We start from the raw sequence: 13,327 nt of genomic DNA, 5'->3' as shown, positions 1-13,327 counted from the left end.
GGTCAATTTTGACTTTTCTCCACAAAATTCTGACTTTAATCTCAGATTAAAGTTTGAGATTTGCTTTGGAAATATCTTCATGTTTTTGGAAACATCTTCGTGTTTTTCACCCTCTCCTGGTGACAATGAAACACGCATTAGCTTTAAAATCTTCCCCAGGGTTGTCAGAGCCTGAGTAATAATTTAAACTGCATTTTAAATTGAAAACAGTTATTAACAGTTATCACGTAAAATATTACTAAAAAGATAAAAAATAATGTTTTAGAACAAACAGTCTACAGGTTCAGTAAAGCAAAAATACTTCAACAATCCTGATGTCTTTCTCTCAGCGTCAGTGTTCTACCCATACTTTAATATTAAAGTGTTTTATCATACGCTGTCAAAATAGGCGAAAAACTAAAGGCCTCACTGGAAATCAAATTATACAGCTACCCATATCCCAGCTTGGAATCAAAGCAGAAGAAAGCTTAAAAAGAAAATATCAACCAACACAAACCGCAGCAGACATTTAGAAGCACTAAGCCAAAGGCAGCTGACATCTCTACTGGGCTTGTAACTTTATTGGGGTTTGGTATCAGAATCTGATCAGTGGAAATTCATCTGTGTCTCCAATGAAACACTAAAACTTCTGCTTCAGCGTGTTGCAGCTTTTGGAGTTTATTGGACTCATTTCTCATCAGAATCAGACGAAGTGGAGCAGTGGAAGTCGGTATGAAGTACCAAATAAGAAACTCTTTCATTCAACCCTGGTTTATTCTAACCTTCACCTTTAGTTTGTCTCTTTCCAGAATATCACTTCAGTTTTTACTCAGGCTTTCAGCAGCAGGTCAACCTGATGGGTACAAGAGGAAGAGGACAGTGTAAGCTGACTGTTGCATTGCATTTTGGAATTTGTAGTTTTACTGTTTTGAGGCAGATATGGCTCTTTAGTTCTTGGTATTTCTGGTCTACGTAGGAACTAAGAGGTCAAGTCTTTGACCTGGATGTAGGTCGATTCCTCTTGTGTCCGTATCTCAACAGGTCAGCTCTGCTGGAGGTCTGAGGATGACCAACAATATGTCTGTAATTTGTTGTAATGCCCAAGTTTAATAAAACCTCATACTGAGAATTTCATTTATGAGCTTCATAGTGGTGCTAAATAAATGTGCAAATCGAAAAGGATCTCAAGATAATTTTTATGATTCAGCCTTTGAGGAAAGTGTTAACAATTTGCATGACAGACTAATCAGTAATACCTGAAAAATATAAATGTGGAGCAGAGAGTTAGAAGACAGACCTGTAGAAAAACTGTGCAATTTAATATTTATAAGCAATAGCAAAAAACATTGTTATTAATCTGGAAATTAGGGGGAAAAATACATCTGAAAAACTGGAATGATAATGCCCAGCATCCTCTTCTCCAGCCAGCTGTGCTCTACTCAGAGTATCCATCACTGAAGCATCCCTGCCAGAACCAATGGCGAGGGGACAAATTACCATTTGGAGCAGAACCCAGCTATAAATGCAATTGGTTTGGATTTGAAACTTCCATCCCAGCTTTGGCTTTCAACAAAATAGAGTCCGTTCTACTTCTGTTTTTTTTTTTTGCCACCCAAGGCATCAGAAAACAAGATTAGATAGAGGTAGAGAGAGGTATAGATATATTAGGCAGGAAGGAGGCACAGTCAAAGGAGACAGGAGGAAAATAAGACTTGTTCAGCCAGCGAGAGCGCCTTGGATTTTTAAATTGGAAAGGCCTTGAAATAAATCCCAATTTAATGCTGTAAAAGGTGTGAAAATGTGTGAAATGCTGATTGTATTAGAGGTCATATTTTTCCACAACTGTTTTATATGTTTCTTTATCCTGCATGTCTCCACTCATGTTATTTCAGAGCGGGCTGTAGTTAGCAGCACAAAAGGCAGCGTAATGTTTTATTCATCATTTCTGCTTTAGTAAACAACATTGGACTTCATGTTCCTCAACACACAATTTCATGTTGTCCCTTTTATTACGCCGTCCATTTATAATTTCACAATTGTTGTTCACTGGACTGAATTGCAAATGAGTTGCTTTTGGCAGTTTTATGGTGTTCTGCTTGTCGCATTGTAAGATCTGCAAAGCCGTTGCCGCGTTTTGACAATAAAGTAATTACCATAAACAAATCGCAGCATTACTGAGGAAGATTGTGGAGGTTTTCTTTGCAGCATTTTACTCATCGTCCAAGTCAGAGTTTAATGGAATTCCTCCAGAATGTGAACAAAACTTATCATCTGCCTCATAATTAACATGTATTACTCACATGTCTGTTTATCTGCATAATTTCTGTGAAAAAAATGAACTAATGGCACAAAAGGGTTGAAGCAAGCAATTTACCATGATAAAATTGCAGATAGGATAAGGACAGTAAATTAGTGAAAATGATTTATGTTCGTAGCAAGTCATATGGGCATTTATTAAAGAAAATTCTGAGAAGACTTGAGAGTAAAGAACAGATTTTCTGTTGGTTTCTACTAGCAGAAATAACATGTAGTCAGTTAAATTCTGATCAACAAACACATGAAGGTGCAAACACACACACACACACACACACACACACACACACACACACACACACACACACACACACCCACACACACACACACACACACACACAAAAACAATAGATGAACAGAATAATGCATAAAATGAAAGTCACAGAAAACAGATGAAAAAACCCTACAATATAAAAAACAATCGCCAAAGAAAAATGCTGTAATCACATTCAAACTATTGCACCCCATGAAACTGAAGCCAGAGAGAAAATTTGTGTAAGTAGCAAAACAACAGAAAGTTAAAAATCCTACAAACTTGCTACATAAAATATAATTTCTCCAGAGCACCACTGGAGTCTGGAGTAGTTAATATGCTGCTGTTTTATAATAAACATTCCGTTTTGTAGCGTTTGCAGCGTTTTATACTTGGTGTTTTTTATGCTATTCTAACCATTTTCCCTTTTGTTTCTTTGTTTGCAGCAGTTTTTGTTTGTATTTTGTTGATTGTAGATTTCTGCTCCTATTTTCTGCGTTTGGAGCCCTTTTCTGTGGTGTTTGTGTTTTGAAGTTTGCATCAGTCATGTGTCTGTGGCGCGTTTCGCTGTTAGCAGCCACCTGCTCAGTGTATTTATATAACACCCAGCTGATTTCATTGACTCTGGTTTAGTTCTTCATTCCGAGACACAGCTAAGCATACAGGCACTGGTCCTGGTCTACTTTCAATGCAAAGAATCGTGCATGGAGCATTCATACCTTTGTGAATGACTCCATCCAGAAACACAACTGAAAGGACCAAACTAGAATAATCTGGTTAGTCCTGGAAAGGAACCCAGTTAAACACACACATTGAGCTAGGAATACTTTCCATTGAAAAGAAAGCAGTAAAGGTTAATGGCAACAAGAGCTCAGCTACAAACCAATCCAATAAATAGACAGTTAGTTAGAACTAAACAAGGAAGCAGTGAACCAGGATACTTTCTATTAAAAAGAAAAACAGAGAACATGTAGTTTATGGCAGATATATCTTAATCAATGACTCCTTGCAATACTTACACTGCACAGCACAGAAACACTGACATTGGTTATTTTCTACTGAAAGAAAACCGAAGAAAGTAAACAAATGTAATGGTAATAACAGCCTAATTTGTCTAAGAGAAACATTTGAACAAGGAATTACTGAGAATAACGCATTTCTATAGAAAGAGACCATATACAGAAAATATTAACGTTAATGGCAGCAAGCTAAGCTGCTCTGAAAGGAAAACAGGTATAGAGGTAATAGAGGCGCTAGGCAAGGCGTACCTTCTATGGAGATGAGGGCAGTGAAAAAAATTACAGAAATCTGATATTTTAAAGCTTCATTTGACTCTGCATTGCTTTTATTTACAGGTACAGAAGCTAAAGATCAGCAGCTTGCTTGGCCATCTGGTGCTTTTCCAACATTTCCTCTATATTTGCGTTCTTCTCGGCCTCGGCTGACTCCTGCGGGACATGCTCAGCTCTTTAGCTGCTGAAGTTTACTATGTGTCTCTGCCTTTTGGTGCTGAATATTTAGTGTGCTTTCTGAAGTCATTTTTCTTTGAAAAACAGCAGCTTGCTACCACTAAAAACAGCAAAGTTCCTGGATGGAAGCTGAACACGAGCTGCAGCTCAAACTAAAGCCCCTCTTAAGCTGAGTGAAGCTGAAGATTTAGGTGATAATTCTCAGTTTTTTTTTCCCCCTCAACACAATCACAAGAGAATGTGTCACATTGTTTGTTAAACTTTTGTTGGAGACGTTTGTGTTATTACTCCTGTCGCACCAGAATACAGAAATGAAATATGAAGTTTCACTCACTTCTCCGCTTTTTCTGCTTTGAGGTTAGATACACAAATTTAATTGGATTTGCAGGTGACATAACAGGAACCCATCAAACCATTTGTGTTTAAGATCAATGAGTAGCATCGCATGCTGTCTAGCAAACTGCTGTAGCTGATCCCAACAGGTCTCTGCTTGCTGCAGTTTAATAAGGCAGGTTGTCGTTTTCAGGCCTTTTGTGGGTAATTTTAGGCTTGCAGAAGGTAACTTTTCAGTTTGGCAACCCCGACGTGTCAGCAGGAGATACATTAGCTCATTAGTGAGACACTCATTAGCCACAAGTCGTGTAATGTTGTAATCATTGCTAATGTAAGTACTGTACCCTCAGTAATCTTTTCTCTCGTCTGACCTGCATTAATACCAGCTATGCGCTTCTGATTGCTGTGGCCTGCTCACCTTTTAAACTCACAGAAAACTTTCTGATGCTCGTTTCTGGAAGTTGAAGCCTTGATGAAGATGCGTTCAGATAATTGTTCAAAATGAAGAAGGTCTTTGCAGGATCTGCATGTTACTCTCATACAATGCTGGGTGTTTTTTCTGCTTTGCATGCTGCTTTTAACTTTCAGAAATGATCATATATTCTTTATGAAACCTGCCGAGAGTCGACGCAGGCAGAGACGGAGTGCGGAGCGCATCGATGGAGGCCAGCGGTGGTTCGTGATAGTTGTCTCGGAGTGTAATGTGGTTTGGCACTTGTGCTTGCAGTCAGGAGGAGGTTCATGGCTGGATTTGCCTTGAGGGGCCGGATGGTTTCAGAATATAATTGCATAGATGCTCTCTGGTTTCTCTGGTTTCGCTGATTGCTGCTGTTAAGCCTTTTCCCTCCCATTTCTTTCAACTTCATTTTCCTCTCCTTGCACCTCCCTTCATCTTATCTGCCCAGAATCTGTTTCTTGTGTCCTGGTTTCTTCTGCTCTCTCTTCTATTGTTTATATTCTACCCTCATTGGGTTCTCTCTCTCTCTCTCTCTCTCTCTCTCTCTCTCTCTCTCTCTCTCTCTCTTTTTCTTTCTCTCTCTATTATGTTTTTTAATATTCCCAAATTAGATTTTTGATCACTGCTTTCTTTTCTTTCTCAACCTTACCCTAGTTCACTTCCTTATTTTAAATCTTCTCCGGCGTCTTCTCTTTCCATCATATTCAGTTTATTCTTAAGTTCTTCCCTCTCCTCTGTTTTATTTTTTCTTTCCATGCTCTATTTTTATTTCTCCTCCTCTCTCATCACTTTCATGCTCCTTTCTCTTGTTTCCTCTTATCTCCTCCCTCCCTCTGTCAGCTTCTGTGCTTTCCTGTCCTCCCCTCTCGCCTTCTCCTGGTCTTTTTTGCCTTTGTCCACATTTCTCTCCCTTCCTGCTTCCTTTCTCTGTTCTCCCTCTGTTTTTGTGCTTGCTGTTTTAGCATACTCTGCAGGGAGCACTCCTGCGATGCCAATTATATTGACTGAGGAAAGGGAGAAGGAGAAAGACGAAGGAGGAAGAGGAGGGAGGATTGGAAGACCTGTGCACGCACAAATGCTTACATTCATGCTGATGGGAAGAATGAATAAGGAGATTGGGTGGTGAGGGGGTGGGGGGGTTAAAAGGAAGATAGAGGGATGATGAAAGAGAGCGAGAGCTGGGAGGAAGAGGACAGAGAGAAATTGGAGGAGAGCGAATCCGTCTGTGAGTGTAATAGTCTCCCGCTGCCGAACCCGGGGGAATTCACTGACTGCAGAGGGGAAGAGAGAGGCGTAGATGGAGGGAGACGGAGGGAGGGAGGGATGGAGGGTGAGAGAGGTGGTGAGATCGCAGCAGAGGAGCAGATAGAGAGATACAGAGAGAGACGACAGGAAAAAGAAAAATGACTTCAGTCCTTTCCTCTCAGATCCCAGCTTGTTGCGCTCCACTCTAGGCAAATATGGTTCATGACGTTAAATATGATTCAGCTTCATCACCGACTTTATGAATGGAGGGTGAGAACTATATCACTGTTATGTTCTGCTGCCTCTGCTTGAGCTCAGCCTCCAGATCTACTTATGCTTTTGAAGCCTGTGCAAGGCCCGTCTAGACAAGCAGATTGTTTGGATTTTAGAAAATCAGCTGCAGAGATTTTTTCCAGAGGCCAAAAGAATTTACTTTGGCTTTCAAGGAGATCAATAAAACGTCCCACAGCTGTCTATAACGGCTAATTATCTAATTTCTCTTGTGATCCATTCAGTAATATCATTTACTTGTTTGTGCTTTCTGATTGTAAACTTTTTTAATCAATTTGAAATTCACTTGTTCCTTTCTTATACTTAAGGTTTAAGTGTTCCTTATTTGACTATTCTTATCATTTTCAAAACACTTTTATTGCAGATTATTCGTTTTCTACTGAAATAGTTTTACAAGTTGTAAAAAAATGTGAACCAAAATTGTTTCCATGGCAGTGGAGCAAAAAAAAAAAAGAAAAAAAAAAAGCTGCTGTTCATGTGTGTTTGTTGGAGAGTTACACCTGCTGTTCCAGTTCTTTATAAATATCTACAGCACCATATTGGCACCCCTGATAAAGACGTGTGAAAAGCCTTAAAATAATCCAGTCCGGTTGAGCAGCAGCATATTCTCACTCTGATGTATTGAGAAAAACCCAACTTTATTTCTACTACACATATTCAGACAGAAACAATATATTTCATTCAATTCTTGAAACTTTAACATTCAGTTTTAAAGCTCATCAAAGTAAATTATAACTTGTAATTTGTAATCCAAGACTTCTTGTAAAACTGAACTACAAATATGATGTGACACAGACGGACTTTTCTTTAAACTACTCTTTGAAAATGGGACAGGTAAAAAACATGTCATTAAATCAAGGAAGATGTGTGTTGGTCTTCATTAGTAAAGAAATAGCTTAATTAAAACAGCTGCTTGCTTGAGGTTGTCTGTGTGTAAGGTCAGAGGAATAAATTAAAAATTGAAAACAGCTGAGCCGCACGAGGTCAACAACATAAACATATACAAAACCACACAATACTTTTACTGCATTAAAAAAAGTATGAATGTAAACAAATTTTAATCGACAAAAACAACCTGAACTCAAAAAAGAGTCTTGTTTAAATATAAAAGGAAAATCGTTGAACTCTGCTCGCTTCATATTGATCATGAACTTTGTTCATTTTCATTTTTTCCGTCTGCATAAGTCTCCGTCAGTATTTTTGGTTTTTAGCGTTCATGTTCCTGCAGCTGTCAGGTCCTGACAGTTGCAGGACTGAAGAATGGATCATCACTGGGTCTTTCAGCAGGATAATGATCCAAAGTATTTGGCCAAATAAACACAGAAATGGATTACCAGGTACACATCGAGAATCTTAAAACACTTGCCATCTTAAGGCTCCCACACACTATTGCATTCTTCACTCCACGGAGGCCTATGTGAACTCGAAGTGGACTCGATGTAGATTCAAATCGGACGTCTGCTGGACTCTTCAGCCAATGTCTAGTCCTCAAGATACTGTCCAGCAACTTTTGAATGAATCCCTTCTCTAACACTCTTGAATCATATGACTGAATTCCTTCATCAGTGCATCTTTCAGCTCTGCAGAGACCTGGTAACAAGCCAATCATTTGGCTCAGGTGTGCTGAGGGAGGATAGCAGCTCTCAAGGACTGAGATTCAGAAACATTGCCCAGTGATGCTATAGCTCACAGGCAGAAAGGACTGGGGACTGATTACTGAATGGCAGACTAACTGACTCACAGCTGTCCAATAAAAAATATGCAGTGTGTAAAATATCAAACAGAAGCTGCTGTACACATTCAGCTTTGACAGCCTGTTTGTTGGATTGCCAAATTTGACACAGTTTCTCACAAGAAAAATGACAGCATCAGATGTTTCTGCGAGTACCTCCTCCTTAAATTCAAGCGAAAACACACTGTGGGAGCTGGCTGGGGCTTTTTGTTTTAAAATGTCAGTCAAACATTTCTTTTCTTTTATCATGTCCAGCATCATGACACAGTGTTTCCTCGAAGCAGCGAAAGTATATAACAGCAGGCACTAAAACACAGCAGTAAAAGCACACACAAGCATAGCCGTAAAAATTAAGACTTAGCAGCAAAAATAAAACTTTATGCTCCACTTGAGACATCACATTGATGTAGAAATGTTCAATAAAGACCTTCTAGAGAGAATACATGTGTTAATTTTTGTGAAATTAGCAGGACTGTCTTATTTGAAAGGAAGCTCTGAATGATTGTCAAATTGTGATTTCAAGAAGAGGATGAACTGAAGTAGATGATGGTCACGGGATGATTGTCCAGTTCACAATATTTTTGTGCATCTGATAAAAAAATCTCATAAAAGTGTCCCTTCGGGTGTTTTTTAGGGGTGTTGCAGGAATATTTTGTAACAGGGATACTTTTAAAGGATAATCAATTTTTGTGCACCCTAAAGCAAAAGCTATATCCACATACTCAGCTTGTCAAGCTTGTTCCCAGAGTAGTTTGGGACAGAAATGGCAGAATCCAAACCTGTTTGTGGTGTTCATGGACAGGATGTCAATGCATAGCGACAAAGAGGAATGTTTCTGAACCTTTAGTGAAGTGGACCTGTTGGCATCTGTAGCAGGAGTTTCCAAATCCAGATGTCCTGCAACTTTTAGATGGGTCTCTGCTTAAACCCATCTAAGATCATTGGGTGAACTACACTGCATATTGAGGATGTGATTCAACCATTTGATTCAGGTGTGTTGGGCCAGGAACGCATCTAAAAGATACATGTCACCGAACCTTGAGGCCTGGATTTGAAGACCCCTGATCTAGAGCAAGCACCGGAGCGGAGCAGTTTACAGCTGAATGTTGTCTGACTGGGATCAGAGTGCGATCCTCTAAAGTGCATTCACACCAGCCTCGTTTAGTCTGTTTTAATTGAACTGCAGTTTGTTTGCCTAGAAAGGCCGGATTTCTAAGCAGGATGTTTAGAAAACCTAGGTCTCAGTTCAGTTAAAGTGACCTCTGGTGTGGTTCGAATACATATGTGAATGCTAAGAGTGAGTGCACTCTGGGAAAATAAAGCCGGAGAAATTTTTTACCAAAGACAAAAGATAACTCCTGTAACCACTGACATCTGATGCCACTTCAATTTGTTTACATTTTGCAAATAATGTTTTCATCAGAGGTTTTTTTTGTCATTTCCTTCAGTGGTTCTTGGTCTAGCGCCACCACAGGCAGGAAGGGGAATAGACTGCTCAAAGGGTTTGGTTCGTTTAACACAGTGCAGTGTGAAAGCAAACCACACCAGATGACAGTGTAATAAATATTGCACTTTTGGACCCCAATCAACCTGAGTCTATCAAACTGTCAGGTGTGAAAGCACCCTAAGTCTAAGGTAATTTTTCAGATGAATCTTTGTCTGAAGTAGATGAATTTAAACATCTTTGTGTTCATAAGAGATTGGTGGGAATGAATGAACATTGCATTGGAGCCTCGTCAACCATAATGCAGCCACAGGTTCAGTCTGTTGTGGTGAAGAAAGAGTGGATCCAAATAGTGAAGCTCTTGATTTCCTGTTCAGGATCTCACCTTTGGTCTTGAGATGGATAATAACCAAGAATTCAGTAAACATTGAACTTCTCCTGTTGGGTGGCCAGAGTCAGGACAAGAAGCTGCGTCATCCAGGTGAAGCTCAGCTTGAAGCTATGCATTGAAATGAGCTAGTAGAAGGAATTCTGGTATCTGAATTACTTTGAAAGTCCATCTTTAATGCGTTGATGGATGGATGGATGGATGGATGGATGGATGGATGGATGGATGGATGGATGGATGGATGGATGGATGGATGGATGGATGGATGGGTTTCTTGGGCAATTCTATCAAGAAAATTTGAATATTTTATACCTCAAAAAATGTTCAGACATCAAGATTTTATGCTAGAGTAAAAAAGAGTGAGGAAACTGATCTGACAAATTGCCATGCATTTAAAGTTACGTAAGATGCAAATGTTTCCCATCTTTCTCAATGTCAAAAGCAACCAAAAAACCCTTTCATGCCAGGTTTAAAAGAAGTCATAGAAGAGAGCTGAAGAGAAAATTAGTTTCTCATCTGATCTGCAGTTCTTGTGACTCTGCAGAGGTAAACCTGCAAAATTGGGCTGTTTTTCATATTTTTCTCATAATCTCAGCTTGGTTTCCAGAGGGTTTTAAAATGTCATCGAAGGGTACAGCGTGCGGACACATCTGTCTGCTGTACATCCATCACACCATCTGGGCTCGCATGAATGAAGACACAGAGGCGGTTGTTTGGGTTTCACTCAACTTTTTTGCCTTTGCAACATGAATTTATGGCACACATTAGGGGCTGGATGATATATCCAAGTGTATTCCGCTTTTTTTATACAATGGTAGCAGAGTATCAGTCTGCTGCCTCCAATTCACAGCTACAGAAAAAAAAAAAGCATCCCGGAATACTTGCAGTAAGAGACTTCTCATCGCTTTAATTATTCAGCTGCAGGTTTGCAGACATCTGTATTCTTCAGGATCTAATATATTTCAGCCCTCAGTCCTCCTTAGCATCAGAGTAATGGGTCATCTGATCTTACTGAGATGTTAAGCGTTTTATGGTAGGAAATCACTTGCAGTGTTCTGTAATGCTCGGAGTGATGTTTCAGTGGATTCTCCACATTGCAGAGAATAAAATTTACATTTTTTTCAGCATGCAGTGATGAATTTGGTTTGAATGAACCGTATGAATATATTACGGTAAGTAGCATCAAATGGATGTTACCTACATAGAGTTTTTTCAGGAATAATGCTTTGAGGTTGTTGTTTTTTTCTCTGAGAGCACAAAAGATTATAAGGTACATAAATAATTCCTTGGCTGATAAGTGTTCAGTCTCTAATTTACTATATTTACTGTGATATTGCAGTCTTGTCTTATCCTGTGTGGGAGTGCTCTTAGCACTGCTTCTTGCATTTTTAAAATCATTGTGGGTCAGGGGTCAATCTGTAAGCTTTCAGTAGATCTCCAGCTAAATGATTATTTAATTTAATCCTTATTTAATTTACTAGAGCTTAAATGACAGCAAGGTTGTGCTTTTGTTTTGTGCTTTTGCAAAAGTCCCTATTCCATACCTCTTGAATGTTTTCACATTTTATCACATTGTGTGGTAGACCAGCACACAGAAACACCTGATTATGAAGTAGGATGCAAAGGACACATGATTTATTTATGTTTCTTATTAATAAAAATGTAGAAACCGTAGCATATTGTTACCCCTCCAAGTAACATTGTGGTAAAGCCACCAAATTTCTGCTAGACTTGCGTTTTGTTTTTACCAGTTTTGAACATTTGAGATCAGATTTTAGGCCGTTTTTCATTACAATGTAGATCCAGCTCTGTCTGTTTGGACAAAATCATTTTCAAATTAGGTGCTAAATTAGATTAAGATGTGAGCTTTGACTGGTCCATTCTAACACAAGAATAATTTACACCATTTCATTGTATTTCAGGCTGTAACTCTAGAGTTTTGCTTTGACCAAACTTATGGTTTTTCCATTCTCTAACATACTTTCTTCCACTGCCCTACATTTAGAACCTTCCATCTTTCCATGAAGGTAGATCTGTTCCCTAAGAAAAGCATTCCCACAGCATGATGCAGCCACCACCAAGGCTCATAGTGAGGGTGGTGTATTCACAGCGATGTTTTTTCAGATAATGGATGGAACAGTAGTTTGTGTTATATCCCATGCTTGATAAGTTATTTCATAACCTAACCCTGCTTTGCATTTCATCACAATTTTATCCTGTCTGCTGAGCTTCTTGGTCTTCTTGAGGCTGTTTGTTCATGAAAGCTCTTTAATAAGCATCTGAAACCTTCAAAGAACATTTAAGCTGAGGTTACACAGCACAAACAGGAACTTTAATGATTTAATTAAAACGATACATGGTAGAAATTGCATTAGATTTTGTTTAGGGATATCAAAGTAAATGTAGACTGCTGGTCCCAATGAAATTCATTAAAGTTTGTTGTGACCTGACAGGATGTAGAAACATTCAGGAAATATATGGTAAGTAGTGTACGAGGTGAGAGACGTGGTAGAGGCTGCCTGTTCCAGCCACTTGTACAATATAAAATATAAAGCAATGGCTTTATAGTTGGCGTCGATGGTTACCAGATGCTCTCAGGGCTGCCCCAGTTCTCTGACATATGAGGTTGTGACAGTTAAGACCACAAGGAGTGACCCCAATTAGTCAATTAGCCCACGAGAGGCGCCCCAACAATGTGCTGAGGCGCCCCGCCAGTCGCCATAAAAACCGATAAAACCGCCACTGTCCAGCTTCTATTGTTTCACTGTCTGCGTCTCTGCTGCCATTGTTGGAAACAAAAAGCCCTCCCCCGCCTCCTCATCTTCTTCATCGTTGCTCCCGTTGCCTTACTGTTCCATTGATCTCCTTCGTCTTGATTGGGAGTGACAGACCGTGGGGGCCATCTGAAAGGTTGCGTTCGTTAGGTTGCAGCTTGCTGCTGCGAGGCGTACACACATTCCTGCAGATGCCGTAGATGGAGAAACAGGGGCGTTATGGCCACACTCAAAGGAAGGACACACTTTCACAAAGTAGTCCCTCGAGAAGAACAAAAACATGTCTGGGGAGGAGTGTTTCCGTGTACTTACACACATTTTCGGCGAAGGGGAAGCAGATCTTGCACAGCACGGCGCTCAGCACACACTCTGGAAACTTTAGTCCGCATTAACATTTCTGCTTCTCCCAGCTCTGCTCCATCTTACTGTGCAGTTTCTACGTTGACACACGAAACATGCACGGTCTCCCATCCACCCAACGTGCGCTCCTGTCAAGAAACCCTTCTTGGTTCTTTCATGTGTTGTTGCTGAGCAGTCAACAACGGGGGGAGTGAAACAAGAAGAAAGCGAGAAGAAGGTCTGCCTGAAACAAAAGAAAAAAGGAGCATCCAGTCTCATGTAACTCCGCAGCAATTACATGTCGAAAAGA

At 39.8% G+C, this 13,327-nt stretch overlaps 1 protein-coding gene across 7 annotated transcripts in view; it reads left to right on the top strand.

The window, feature by feature from the left end:
- cadm3 (cell adhesion molecule 3) overlaps positions 1–13,327 on the top strand; it is a 146,844-nt gene that overhangs the window by 26,001 nt on the left and 107,516 nt on the right. The window lies entirely within an intron of this gene.

This window comes from Poecilia latipinna, unplaced genomic scaffold (genome assembly GCF_001443285.1).
Source record: "Poecilia latipinna isolate Pla-1442-1.1 unplaced genomic scaffold, P_latipinna-1.0 Scaffold1398, whole genome shotgun sequence".
Lineage (NCBI taxonomy): Eukaryota > Metazoa > Chordata > Actinopteri > Cyprinodontiformes > Poeciliidae > Poecilia > Poecilia latipinna.
This window is presented reverse-complemented; position numbering and strand designations above follow the sequence as displayed.